General features: G+C 38.6%; 1 protein-coding gene across 9 annotated transcripts in view; it reads left to right on the plus strand.

The window, feature by feature from the left end:
* R3HCC1L (R3H domain and coiled-coil containing 1 like) overlaps nt 1-15,020 on the plus strand; it is a 95,978-nt gene that overhangs the window by 63,487 nt on the left and 17,471 nt on the right. The gene's annotated exons all lie outside the window — the stretch shown is intronic.

The raw sequence follows: 15,020 nt of genomic DNA on the forward strand, positions 1-15,020 counted from the left end.
TTCATAGAGCCTGGTGTTTGGGGGGGTAATTTTGATGGACATTTGTGCACATTCACACATTCACTCATGTTACATTCAATGTAAGGGTTCCTGCAATAAACAAATAGGACTGTAGATTGAGAAAAGAATGTCTGATAGATCTTTACAAAGTAAAACATACCAAATTGAGTATCTATTATAACTAAGTTGTGAGAGATCTTACTGAATAGATTAAAGATGAGTTTAACGGATTCTGACTGTCTGTTGAGGAAATAAAGAGGGAGACTTCTTCAAAAGGGATTTTCTGCATTGACAAGATGTATTTTACCCAGGCCTATCTGAGGGGAGGAGAGTAATTTATTATTCACATTTATCGTATTTTTCTAGGAAATGTTGGGATGTTGTCAGACACGAGGGAAGGAAGTAGAGAAGGGAAGGGTAAAATAAGGAAAGGTATGATCGTTTCTTAAGTAGTTTATGCTGAGTTACAGAATAAATGATTGTTGAGTACATGTAAAGTATGAGTAAATAATGACATGCTGGCTAGTCAAGAGTTCATAAATACAACATGTTGGATTAGAAGTCATTTTAGAAATTATTTAGTTTCGTCTACGGCCATACCACCCTGAACGCGCCCGATCTCGTCTGATCTCAGAAATTATTTAGTTTCATCTTTTTATTTTCCTAATTTAGACATTCACTCTACCCAGTATTTAAATTCCTTGCCATAAATAAGAATCATTGGTGTTAAATAGTAAAACCACTTCCCCTTTCATTCCTTATAGGGGTGTCTGGAAGGAGAAAAAATAATTTCCCAATGAAATCACCAATTTTATAAATGAGGAAATTGAAGCTTAGTGGTCAGACCTTTAGGAAAGGCAGAATCAGGGTTTCCATTTAGTTCTCTCTTAATCCAATGTTCATGTTCTTTCTACCAGACCATGTTGTTACCTATAACATAGTTTTGTTTGATTCCAGAGAACCTTTTAAATATGAAGTGATTGGTTCTTTTGTTTCTCAGAATTAAACCCTAAGTACAGAAAAACGGTCCCATGCATGTGAAGACACATGTGAGAATGAAGAGGGTGTAGCCCATTGGACAGAGCTGACTTTCCAATACCAAGCAGTTCCTCTTCATTCTTAGGTGTTTGCATGTGCACATGTACCACAGGTGCACTTCTTATGGTCAAGTCAGGAAGCACTATGTCCTAAATATTCCTTAGAAAGAAATACAGAACAGAAAATAACTACAAGTGGCATCGATGAACCCCTTGAAATTGCATACAAAATTTTATATGTATGTGCAGTTTTTCATCAGATTCTCAAAGGCAGGGCTTCCCAAAGTACGAGTATCACCTGGAACTTGTTAGAAATGCAAACTCTTTATTTAGCCCAGTAGTGTGTATATTTGTGTTTTTCAGGTGACTCTGATGCATACAAAGTGAGAACCATTGCTGAAAAGGTAGTAACATACACTTGAATGTTTATCAGAATGTGAGTGTGATAACTAGAGATGGCTGTCCACACATAACTAGAAGAAAAACAGAAGATTTTATTATTATTATTTTTTATTTTTTTATTTTTTTTTTATTTTTATTTTTGGGACAGAGAGAGACAGAGCATGAACGGGGGAGGGGCAGAGAGAGAGGGAGACACAGAATCGGAAACAGGCTCCAGGCTCCGAGCCATCAGCCCAGAGCCCGACGCGGGGCTCGAACTCCCGGACCGCGAGATCGTGACCTGGCTGAAGTCGGACGCTTAACCGACTGCGCCACCCAGGCGCCCCGAAAAACAGAAGATTTTAGACACAAATTTGGTTAATAAATACTAGTAATGTGGGAAGTGAGGTGGAATATAGAGAAGTTATTAAGGATCCAAGCACTGGGGGCTCCTGTGGGGCTCAGTTGGTTAAGCATCTGACTCTTGATTTCAGCTCAAGTCATGATCTCACAGTTTGTGTGTTTGAGCCCCGCATTGGGCTCCTCACTGACAGTGTGGAGCCTCCTTGGGATTCTCTCTTTCTCTTTCTCTCTCTCTCTCTCTCTGTCTCTCTCTCTCTGCCCCTCCACTTCTTGTGCTCTCTCTCTCTCTCTTTCTCAAAATAAATAAATAAAAATAAAAACAAAAAGGATTCAAGCATTGGAAGGTCTCCATGTTCAAAGAGATTATCTGAGGGAGCAGAGAGCACACATGTGCACAGGAGAGAAGGAATAGCTTCCTACAAAAGAAAGGTATGGCAAGAGCCCTTTACACATAATGAGGCTCAGTAAATAAATATTTATTGAATGGATGTAGATGATAGGGCAGAGTTGGAGCTCTGTGCTTTTTTAGGGTGGACACCAGGGGCTTTCAAAACTTGATTGCTGCTGGAACTTGGATTCTGTATGGTAGCTTAGGGATACAGCTTTTATAACGGGGCAAGAGGGTTCAGGTGTGCAAGTCTGTTTTTCAGATCTTAACACTGTTTGGAATAGGTGCAGAAGAAAGTAGGCAACCACTCAGTGTTTTGAGGAGCATCGTAATACAGCCAAAGACGATACTTGTATGACCTAAAGCTTGGAATGGCTAGAGAAAGGAGTATGTAGTGTTTTAAGCTGGACAGCCAGTGCCTGGGTGTTGTGTTTGGATATCACACACTGGGTCGGTGTTTGGTAGGGAGTGAGGTCTGCGTTGAGGGATACGGGTTGATGAGAGCAAGAAGGAAGGTGGTAGATTGAGAATGCTGGTAGCAGATCCAACTCCAAACTATGATCTCCTGTGTTTTGAGTTTTAGGAGATGTAATAATAATGTTATTAAAAGATGTCACAAATTCAATAATGTTAATAGCCTTTTAGTGACTATTACTCTTAATTTATTATTTATATTGCTCTAAACATACTTTATTAAAGGTCAAATCAGAGTGTCTGTCTCTTGAAAACTTTCCAACCAATAATTTTTGGCTCTTTTCCCAGTGGGCCTGTTTCTTTGTTGACAGTGGCTACACATGGAGGTATGTCTAATACTTCTAATAGTCAGGGAGGTATGCTGTAGAGCAGGGTGTGACAGCCATTGGCATGTGAAGCAGTTTCCTGTGACGTTTGAACTTCTAAAACTGCCTGAGTGGGTAGAAAGCATAGATGGGTCATTACTGAACTCCTGGAACTACAATTCTTGATGAGTCTCTAAAGATCATGGTTTGGAATGCTCAGAAATTTACATTGGTAATTGATTTTTTAAAAAATGTTGGCATGACTTCTTTTAACCCTTTGAGATCTTGGTATAAGAACACAAGAATTACTGTTGTCTGGATAAAACTTTCATAGCTCCTGCTGCCTCCCGTACTGATCTGCAGATCTGTTGTTTCGTAGGAGGGTTAACCCAGCAACATAATATAGATATTGGTAGACTGTGGCATCTGGTCCCTTCACTGGCCATTTCTGGCCTTAATTTGACACTGGTCATTTCTGGCCTTGGTTTAGGTAGGAGTCTCCTTTTGTTACAGAAGGCTACTAACAATATATAACCATGGAAAAAAGAAGAGTAAAGGGACACCACCCATTCCCAGACTATCTTCTTTTGTGTGTAGACTCACGTTTATACACTGCTTCTCCCTATAGACTTTTGCAAAGATGCGGTCTGTGTTTAAGTAGGGAACCTAAAAGCGAAAGGAAAAATTCATAATCCAAGTACTAAAAGCAAATTATATGAAGTACAAAGGGAGGAAAGTCCTTCATATTCCACCCCCTAGGGACTTCATTAATAGTTGGTAGTTCATCACTTTGCAGTTAAATGCAAAGTTTAAGTACCTAGAGTTTGATAAACTATAGGTTGTAAATAGCTAGATATAGTTACCACTACCATTTTAAAGGTACTGGGTTACATGCCAGCTTTTTTCTCAGCTTTATCTGAAGTTTCTTATTATTTGGAGAGACAGCATTTAACCATGTGATTATCACATAATAATCTAAAGAATAATTAATATAAAACACCCATATAAGAGATGTCCTAAATTGATTGTCTGATGGGTGATCTAGACAGTGGCTTCAACAAAGGATTAGACCCTTGAGGGCTAACCTGGTTGACACTGGTTCATGTTGCTGAAGCCATAGAATTAAACAAGATTTGAAGCCCCACTTCAGAGATTGTTCTTATGTTCCTAATTTATATTTTTCTATTTTTTTAAAATTGATAGACTCTCTTTTTTTGAGCAGTTTTAGGTTTTCAGAAAAAAATGGAGTGAAAAAAGTACAAGGTTCCCATATACTTTATACTTCCTCACTATTTTAGTTTTTATTTTCACAGTATCTTTTGTTATTAGTTGCAAATCATTTTGACAGACTTATGTTTAATATTTTTATTAAAACGTCTGAATTAGGGGCACTTGGGTGGCTCAGTTGGTTAAGCATCCGACTCTTGAATCCAGCTCAGGTCATGATCTCATGGTCTATGAGATCGGGCCCTGCATCAAGCTCTGTGCTAACAGCGCAGAGCCTCCTTGGGATTCTCTCTCTGCCTCTCCCTGGCTTGTGCTCATACTCTCTTTCTCTCTCAAAGTAAATAAATGAACATTAAAAAAAATAAAACGTCTGAATTAACAGGTTCTTGACTGCCTAAGTGAGGATTCCAGATGCTGTATTTTCGAATGCAGGCACTTGGGACATCCAGTGAATAATCTGGTTGACTTATATATTCCTTTTATTGTTCAGTCCACTAGTGGATGATGACTAGATTTCTGGTTCATACAGAAAGAGGGGACATTAAGACAATACCATTGCTAACAGTTTGTTTATTTCTAAACCAAACAACTCCTAAAATGAAAAATCTCCCTTCTGAGCTCCATTGGGTTTGTTGCATAGTATTTTTTTCCTCTGAATCTGCATTCACATCAACAGCATTTTAATTCCCGATGCTTTTTCAAAACTAATGAGAGGTAAACAGTTCTAGACCTCTGTTGTCCGTACAAGGAGGGATTCTTGTCTGAAGCTTCAGAGATTCCTGGTGTGCCCTACTCTGTCCTTGGCAGTGCTTTCATGTTAGTGAGCTCCATGAGATGCCATATGTGGGGTATAGTTGGGGCAGATGGGGTAGGAATAGTGATACGACTCCTCCTAATGTTTGTTCCATTTAGTTCATTCCCTGTTGAGCGACGATAGCAGGAAGGGGAAATGGTAGGGTTGGCAAAGAGAACTAGAGTGAAAAGAAACACTTAATAACTGTATCCCAAAATTGAAAATTTATTTGTGTTAAAAGTTTGGTTAAGGATAGAAACATACTTTTAGGAGAATTAAACTCATCTATGCTTTGATTTAATATAATCATTTGTATCAAAAATTGCTTGTAAGGCATGCTAGATACTCTGTTGCTGGGCTTTGGGAAGGAGTGCTAGAGGAAAAAAGGGACCCATCTATAGGCCTGGCTGCTGAAGTGAGTAGCCAGCAGTCAAAATATATTTAAATTCAGACTGTTTTGTTATGAATTTGGGGTTGGGGTGTAGGGAGGTATAAATTTGCAATAATGCCTAGATTTGGGACAGAGGGAATTTAAGTGCTAGTCAGCAACCTGTGCAGAAGATCTTTTGTATGAATTGACCAAAAACTGAGATTGTTGAGGAAAAGCCAAGAGGATGCCCAGGCATACTGGATACTAGGCTTAATGCACAAACACTGTGCTTCTGATCCTTCAGATGATAGGTCATACTATTATATTGCCTGCCCAGAACAAGACTGACTCATTTCTTAAAGCAGTGGTTCTGAGTCTGAAGTTTGAAGGTCAGAAGTACATATGTATTACCTGGTAGGGACAGATAAGCCAGGACTAATACTCTCTAAAGTAATAAGCAAAGAAAACATTTTATTTGGGAGAATTGGTATGGGTATGATGTAGGATCTTAGGTAGCTAAAGGGAACATAAGGAAAAGTAGATCAGGGACTAGAGAAATCAAACAACAAGTGGAATGGCAATAAATGCTAACTTTATCTATTTTACAATTTTTCCTGGGTCTTGTGGACAGCCATTGTCACTGAGGTTAGCTGTCACCGGTAGTTTGGGAAGGTTCAAACCTCTAGCAGTTTCCTATTCCTGGGTAGTCTGGTCTTAGATCATTCTAGTTCATCAGTGACATCTCTCAATCTAGTCATTTCAGTGATGCTGGGAAAAGGAGGAGATACAGATGTCTCCCTACCTTCTCAGTGTTTCCCTTGACTATAGATTTAATGTTTTCAGGGGACTGTATAGCGTCTTCTTAAGAGCTCCAACATCAGTCTGCCATGTTAACCTCTGTACTATCAGAACAGGAACCAGGCCCATATTGGTTCAGGATGTTCACTTGGTTTCTGCCCATATATTCCTATGTCCTACATCACCATCTATGGGAGGGAACTAGAGTTCTCAGATTTACCCTCTGGCCCTGAGGTCAGTAAACGATCATCTGAACCAATTGCTGGGGCACTATACATGTCTCATTACAGTAGCTTTTTTCTTATTTCCTTTTGCCCTTTTCTGCTTCCTTGTTCACTTCCTCCTTTCTTCTCTTTAATTATGCCTTAATCCAAAGCTACGGACATGGCTTTCTCCCACCGATGATAATCAGAGGTATTGAGATATTACTTAACACCTATTCTAGAGAAGTCTTTAGATGGCACCTTAGATGGGGAGGACATTTGAGCCATTCTTGTTAGAAATTTAATGAAGCCAAAGTTTGCCTTTATGGCTTTGGTTTCTTGGTAAGTCAGTAGGGGCACAGCCTAGATACATTAGAAGTCTTATTTGCGGGTATGGAATTTCATCAGAGACATTATCTATTCTTATACTTACTGTGTAAAATGTTAGAGTTTAAAAGTCTAAATTTATCCTTCTATTGAAAAGAACTCAAGCCCAAAATAGTATAAAAGAGGGCTAGAAGCTGTAATTTATACAGCATAGCATATAAATATTTATGCTATAATACTATAATGGTAGTATCTTTTTAGGAAACTCCTTATGGATGTTTTTGAACTTGGGTCATGAGAAATTTGAAAAAACTTGAAATACTTTTTATTTTTTTGAATAAATAGTGTTATTTCCCTGTTTGCCAAAGATAAGTCAGATGAGTAAAACATTTTAATTCTAGCTTTTGGTTTATTCATAGTACTATAGAGCACCATGAAAAATTTCTTGGCTATTACTGTTTCCTGTGATCCTAGAATACCTTAAATAGAATTAGATCCAGATAATTCAAAATCTTACTTTTTGTTTATAGCTTAAGCCTATTCTCCAGCCAAATCTTTTAATTTATCAAGGTTTATAGTAAATAATGACATTTTATTTTTTTTTATTTTTTATTTTTTTTAAATTTTTTTAACGTTTATTTATTTTTGAGACAGAGAGAGAGCATGAACGGGGGAGGGTCAGAGAGAGGGAGACACAGAATCTGAAGCAGGCTCCACGCTCTGAGCTGTCAGCACAGAGCCCGACGCGGGGCTCGAACTCACGGACCGTGAGATCATGACCTGAGCCGAAGTCAGCTGCTTAACCGACTGAGCCACCCAGGCGCCCCAGTAAATAATGACATTTTAAATTGATTTTGTTCAACAGAAAGTGAAATAGAAGCAGTTAAGTAGCCACAAGATATAAGTGGAAGAGAAAAACAAAAACAAAGAACTTGAATAACCTAACCTATGTAATTGAGAATTGACTATGTGGATTAATTCTTTTTTTTTTTTTTTAAGTTTTTTAATTTATTTTAAGAGAGTAAGTGTGGGAGGGGCAGAGAGGGAGAGAGAGAGAGAATCCCAAGCAGGCTCCACACTCTCAGCACAGAGCTGTGGGTACTTTTAATTAAACACAATAAACCACCTTAAACTATAGTTATATCTATAACAAATTTAAATATGGGGTATCAAGTTACAGGGACAAGGACAACAAAGACTTTACCACAAGTTGGTTGTATAACGTGATTACATTATTTACAGAATTAATCCATGCAGTCAATTCTAAAGGCACCTGGGTGGCTCAGTCGGTTAGGCATCTAACTCTGGACTTCAGCTCAGGTCATGATCTCACAGTTGGTGGATTCGAGCCCCTTGTCACGCTCTGCGCTGACAGCACTGCTTGGGATTCTCTCTCTCCCTCTCCCCCACTTGCACTGTCTCTCTTCATTGATTTGAAAAAGCCATCGATTGTGAAATACGTCATCATTTTATGTATCACTAAACTTTCACACAACCCTTACCCTTTAGAATTTTTATTTTCCAAAGAACTCTGTTAGACTTAATTAGATGCAAATTTTTATCCTATATCATTTCTTACGTAAAGAGAATGTAGGTGAAAGAAATTGGCTAAAGTTTTCCTAAAACTCATGTTTATAGTGCAACTCTTTGTAATGATTCCTTGATTCAGTCATTGATAGGACGCCTTTCCATCCTGTATCATGTTCTGTGCCATCAAGAACTTTGATGGTGCAACATTTCTTAAAAGTACATAAAAGAAGCAAAAATCATTGTTGCTGGATTCTTTTTTTTTTTTTTAATTTTTTTTTAACGTTTATTTATTTTTGAGACAGAGAGAGACAGAGCATGAACGGGGGAGGGGCAGAGAGAGAGGGGGACACAGAATGGGAAGCAGGCTCCAGGCTCCGGGCCATCAGCCCAGAGCCCGACGCGGGGCTCGAACTCACAGACCACAAGATTGTGACCTGAGCTGAAGTCGGACGCTTAACCGACTGAGCCACCCAGGCGCCCCTTGTTGCTGGATTCTTAAGCCTTGTTTGCATTTATTTAGAGCACTTCTTATATCCAGATTTTCTTCCACACTACTGACCACCCTTTCTGCTGGTTTTGGTACTGGTACTTTGATGCTTTTGCATATGCAGGCAAGCATTTTCTACAATATGCATGATTATAAGATGCATCCTGATGTCAGAAGTGTTAAAGTGTGAAAAAAATAGGTGTCTTAGAATTGATGAAATGTGGTATATACTAAAACCTTGGATTGTGAGTAACTTGTTCTGTGAGTGTTCCACAAGATGAGCAAACATTTCTAATAAATTTTAACTTGATAAAACGAGCGATGTCTTGCAGTACGAGTAGTATGTGATGCCGAACATCACATGATCACAATCAAGCCATTTGTTCTTGAAATTTGCTTTGATATATAAGTGCTTTGGATTATAAGCATGTTTCCGGAACAAATTATGCTCGCAAACCAAGGTTTTACTGTGTATCCAACTGCCAAGTGTTACGACGTAGTAGTATAGGGAAGGGAGAGACCACTAAACTGGAGTCAATAAGGAAAGCTTTAAGAGGAGATAAAGATTGAAGCTAGGTTTTAAAGGAGAGGAAGGACCCAAAACAGACCAGGCATTCTAGGATGTGAAAATAGCCTGTAAAAAATATAGAATGTTCCCATACTTCGGTGCTGAATTTGTCACTATCAGAAGTTGAGATGATCTGTTTTGAAATTTTTCTTGTATAATTTATTTTCATTTATTTATTTTTATTTCTTTTCTTTTTTTTTTTTTTTAATATTTCTTCATTTTTGAGAGACAGAGCATGAGCCAAGAGAGGAGCAGAGAGAGGAGACACAGGGTCTGAAGCAGGCTTCAGGCTCCCAGCTGTCAGCACAGACCCTGATGAGGGGTTCCCTCAAACCCACAAACTGTGAGATCATGACTTGAGCTGAAGTTGGTCACTTAACCGACTGCACCACCCAGGCGCCCCTATAATTTATTTATTTGGATTTTCTGCATAATTTATGTAAGCAGAGAAATTAAAATTTATTGGTAAAGGGAAAGAAAAGAGTGTCAATTTTTTTTTCAAATTTCAGAATGCCATCCAGAATCCTTTAAAAAATATATGTTGCGTAAATCAAATCCTTATTGGTGAGGGTTCTATATAGAGTTAGTCCTGTTAATCATGCATTTGGACAAAGTAATTAACTTGAGGCATGTGCATTTTATTCGTTCCACAAATATTTATTGAATGCCAAGTTTGTGCATGATAATATGTGCAATAGGGGACTATCAGGATAAATATGATATGTCCCTTATAGTTGGACTATAGAATCCAGATGTTGATGAGGCAACTGGAACTCCAGCCTTTCTCTCCAGCCTTATACCGTGTAGTAGTTGGCCAAGGCTGCCATACTCCAGTGTCCTAAACCAACTGTAGTATAGTAATAACCCGTGCAATGCTAGGGGTTAATGGTACAGATGAAGGTGTCAGCAGGGTTAGTTTCTTCTGAGGCCTCTCCTTGGTCTGTAGCTGGCCTTCTTGTCCCTGTGTCTTCACATGGTCTTCCTTCTGTGTCTGTGACCACTGTCCCTCTTACAAAGACACCACTTATTTTAGAGCCCACCCTAATGACGTTACTTTAACTTTGTTAACCTCTAAAAGCCTTATCTCCAAATACAGTCCTATTCTAAGGGTCTAGTTGTTAGCACTTTAACATATGAATTTGGGCAAGACAGTTAAGCCCATAACACGCCCCCCAAGTCCTGACATTATTCATTGTACCCACACAGGACTATTTGGTGAATACTACACTCCTTGTGTGCCTTTGCACACTTATACTGATGGCAACTTTGTCTGCCTTGTCTGTGTTTTAATTACTTGGGCAGTGAAGAAGAGTTAGCAAAGTTCTCTTCTACCTTCTGATAACACTTTATTCATCTTAAAATTTTATTACATATTGAATTTGAAGTTCTTTTTCTAATGTATGTTTAAACATTCATTAAATGTTTGTTGGAGGGGCAGTTAGGTGGTCAGGGTAAGTTTGGAGGAAGAGGCAGGTCCAGCTGTAACATAAAGTGTCATGTAACAAGTATTACAGAAGTAGTGCAGCGGAGATAAATGCTGTAGAAATGTAGAGGAAGGGGCAGATTATACATGCTTTCGGATGTGTAGGGGAGGAATCATAGAAGAGGTGGTATTTGAGTATGTCCTTGGAGAAGGGTGTCATATTTTGAGACATGCAGACCAACACATGTCAGCCAGCACTTGCAAAATAATATGACCAAAGCAATAGACAGGAGGAAGTAAGATCTGTTTAGGCATAGTGAGTATTACTCTTTGGTTGGAATGTAGCATATTAGATTGTGTATTAGTTTACTATTGCTGTAATAAATTACCACAAACTAGTGTCTTTTTTTTAACATTTATGTATTTTTGAGAGAGAGAGTTTGCACGTGCATGTGTGTGCACAGGAGGGGCAGAGAGAGGGAGACAGAGGATCTTACAAGGCTCCTCCTCACTGGGCTCGAACTCACAAACTAAATTCCAAACCTTGAGATCATGACCTGAGCCAAAATCAAGAGTTGGTCGCTTAACCGACTGAGCCACTCAGGTGCCCCAGCACAAACTAGTATCTTAAAACAACACAAATCTATTATCTTACAGTTCTGGACGTTGGAAGTCCAAAGTGGGTCTCCCTGGGCTAATTAATTAAGGTGTTGGCAGGGTTGTATTCCTTTCCAGAGGCCATAGGGGAGTACCTGTTCTCTTGCCTTTTTTAACTTCTGGAGGCTGCCCACATTCTTTGGCCCACATTTAAAGCCAGCAAAGGTCAGTTGAGTCTTTCTAATATTTCATCTCTCTGACTCACTGTCTCTTCTCTGGGCTCTTCCTGCTTTTAAGGACCCCTGTGATTATAACTCGGTCCACCCAGATAATCCAAGATAATCTCCCTAATTTAAAGTCATCTGATTAACAACCTTAATTCTCTCTGCTGCCTTAATTCTCCTTTGGCATGTATCATAATCACAAGTTAAGGGAATTAGGACACGGATGTCCTTGAGAGGACATTATCCAGCCTACCACAGGTAGGTTGGGGCCAAATTATGGGAGCTTTAAGTACAGCCACTGAAGAGTTTTGATCAAAGGAATGGCATGATGAAAGCAGTGTTTTGGAAAGTTTAATCTATGCTCTGTATGCTATCTTGAATATACCACTAGAAAAATCCACCCTGGGGGCGCCTGGGTTTCAGCTCAGGTCACGATCTCACAGTTTCCTGGGTTCAAGCCCCATGTCAGTCTCTGTGCTGGGAGTGTGGAGCCTGCTTGGGATTCTCTTTCTCCTCTCTCTCTGACCCTCCCCCACTTGTGCTGTCCCTGTCTCTCTCAAAATAAATAAATCTACTTTTTAAAGAGAAAGAAAAGAAAAATCAACCCTGAATTTTCAGCTTTGTCATTGATCCTCCCTTCCTCACTCCTTCCTTTTCCCTTTCACCCTTCCCTTCCTTCTTCTTAGAATAGCTTATATCCACAAATGCTTAATCAGACAGAATTCATTGTCCTGAACACGGATACAGCACTGTTTCTGATTGTGTTCACTGTAAGACCTTTTCACCATGTTATGGAAGGAATACTATGCTACCAGTCAGGAGACGTGAGTTATGACTCAAACTCTGTCAGTAATTTGATTTGTAATCTTAGGGATATCCTTTAGTCTCTCTGTGATGCAGTCCTCCCTCTTTGTAATCAGGATGATAATAGCCTGTCTGACATGCTCATCTGACAGAGATATAAGTATGAATTTATTCCAAAATAACGTAGCATATTTTTATTTTTTTGTCACAAGTAGTTGGCTTGTGACTTTAGAACTTTTTGTTTTTCTTTTTGTATATTGAAGAACCAAGGATCAAACAAAAAACAACAAAAAATAAAAAGCTCAGTGATCCATGCCTAATTGACCTTCTACTCTCCTCACCCTTTTTCTCTACAGATAGATACCAGGGCAACTAAGTCATAGCCGGTCAGGTACTATTTTATAGACCTGTTTTCAAGACTGGACTGCTAGGCAATAAGAGTCTTAAAACCCTCACTTTGAGGAAGATAATTTTAATTTAGCTGAATGGTTTTGTGGAAGCTGGTTATGCATATGAAGGAATAACTCAGATTTATGTTATGCTTTATAAATAAACAAGACAGACCACTGGTAAAAATCCTAAAATGTTTGTGATTCATAACTCAAAATTGTTTGCTCTGAGCTGTTTGCAAACTCTCCGTTGGTCTAATAGATCAGAATGCATCAAATTCAAAACCTCTTCTTTCTATTGTTGCTCTATCAAAGTTTACATAGCCATCAAAAAGAAAAAAATATATATGCAGGTTTTACAATATGAAGGCTTCACATTGACAGTATAGTTGGTATTGCTTCAGTACACGTGACTCTTAGAGTAAATGTTTCACTTGTCTATAATAGAAATATGACGTAAGCTATAAATATGAACCTTACTATAATTAAAAATTTTCTAGTAGTCACGTGCAGAAAAGTAAAAAGAAAGAGTTGAAATTAATAATATGTTTTTAATCAGGGATATCATGTCAACACGTCATCAATATAAGAAATTATTAATGGGATATTTTACTTTTTTGTATTAAGTCTTTGAAATTTGATGTATATTTTATACATAAAACCCATCCAGTTTGGAGTAGCCACAGTTTTCTTTTTTTTTTTTTTTTTTTTTTTTTTTTAAACATTTCAACGTTTTTTATTTATTTTTGGGACAGAGAGAGACAGAGCATGAACGGGGAAGGGGCAGAGAGAGAGGGAGACACAGAATCGGAAACAGGCTCCAGGCTCCGAGCCATCAGCCCAGAGCCTGACGCGGGGCTCGAACTCACGGACCGCGAGATCGTGACCTGGCTGAAGTCGGACGCTTAACCGACTGCGCCACCCAGGCGCCCCTGGAGTAGCCACAGTTTTCAAGCACTCAGTGGCTACGTGTGGCTGGCAGCTCCTGTGTTGGACAGTGTGGGTCTTCTGCGGATGTATCTACATAATTCATGCATGAAATTTTAGAGCCTTTCCTTAAAGCTGTCTATATCGCCTTGTCTAATCCCCTCACTTCCCTTCACAGTCTTGCTCTGATCCTCATTTCATTCCATATTGTTCTCCCTTAGACGTTTCCTTCTTCGTTGAAACATATTCCTCTCTCTTGTACTCTGTCACGTCTCCCTATCCTGTTTTGCTGAGATACTCAAGAAAGAAAGTGCTGTTAACATTATGACCTCCTACCGACCACCATACCCCCTCAAAATATGTGTTACCAGTAGATCTCACCAGTGTCAGTACCATGGGGAAATGAAATTAAGTTCTTCCTTCTCTTTGGCAAAGTCAGGAATCCCTGATAACAGTGGTGTCTGATAGGAAAAACTAGTCAGGAGTATATAACTTGTAGGCTTTAGATCTATTATTACAAAATACAGAATAAGAATCGTATGTTTTGCTATTACTAACACTTTGCATTTAACCAGTCCCAGAAGCCAAAACAGTTAATAGTTACCTCAGAAATGGGATATAAGTGTATAGTTCAATTTTGCTGACTAGGTTAGAGCAAAGGACCATAATCAGATGTTCCTGCTAGACCATCTTGCCTCTTTTCCTTCCTCTTTGTAATCATTTCTTAGAATTTATAATTCCTGGGTGTTTTGTAGTCATGCATTATTTACCTCTCACAACGCATTATATAGCCCCAGTTTATAAATGCACAGGCATGCAGTGATTTTGTTTTTTGCTAAGTAACTCAAAAAGTCAATGCCAGAAATCCAAAAATGAAACTAAGAAAATTCCATTTTTAATTGCATTTAAATACTATTTAAGAATAAATTTAACAAAAGAAGTATATAAGACATGTATTCCAAAAACTACAAAACACTGTTGGAAGGTCTGAATAAATGGAAAGTATCCCATATTGATCTTTTCTTAATATTGTTGAGGTACTTCTCAAATTGACCTACATATTCAACAAATCCCAGCTGTCCTTTTTTTTTTTCTTTCTTTTGGCAGAAATTGACAAGCTGATCTTCAAATTTATATGGAAATCCAAGGGACCCAGAATAGCCAAAATGATTTTGAAAAGGAAGGACAAAATAGGAACACTCAAACTTTCTGATTTCAAAGACCTATTATAAAACTACAGTAATCAAGACAGGGTGGCACTGGCATAAGGATGGACTTGGAAATGTTTGCAGACCTTCCTGGTGTCTGGGGGCTCTGAGTTATTTTAAAATGATAGACCAGCCCACTTTAGGCTTTGAAGATTTTTAAGTTCAGCTGATTTCTTGGTGCCCACTTCTTTCCATGC

This window comes from Neofelis nebulosa, chromosome 13, assembly GCF_028018385.1.
Source record: "Neofelis nebulosa isolate mNeoNeb1 chromosome 13, mNeoNeb1.pri, whole genome shotgun sequence".
Taxonomy (NCBI): domain Eukaryota; kingdom Metazoa; phylum Chordata; class Mammalia; order Carnivora; family Felidae; genus Neofelis; species Neofelis nebulosa.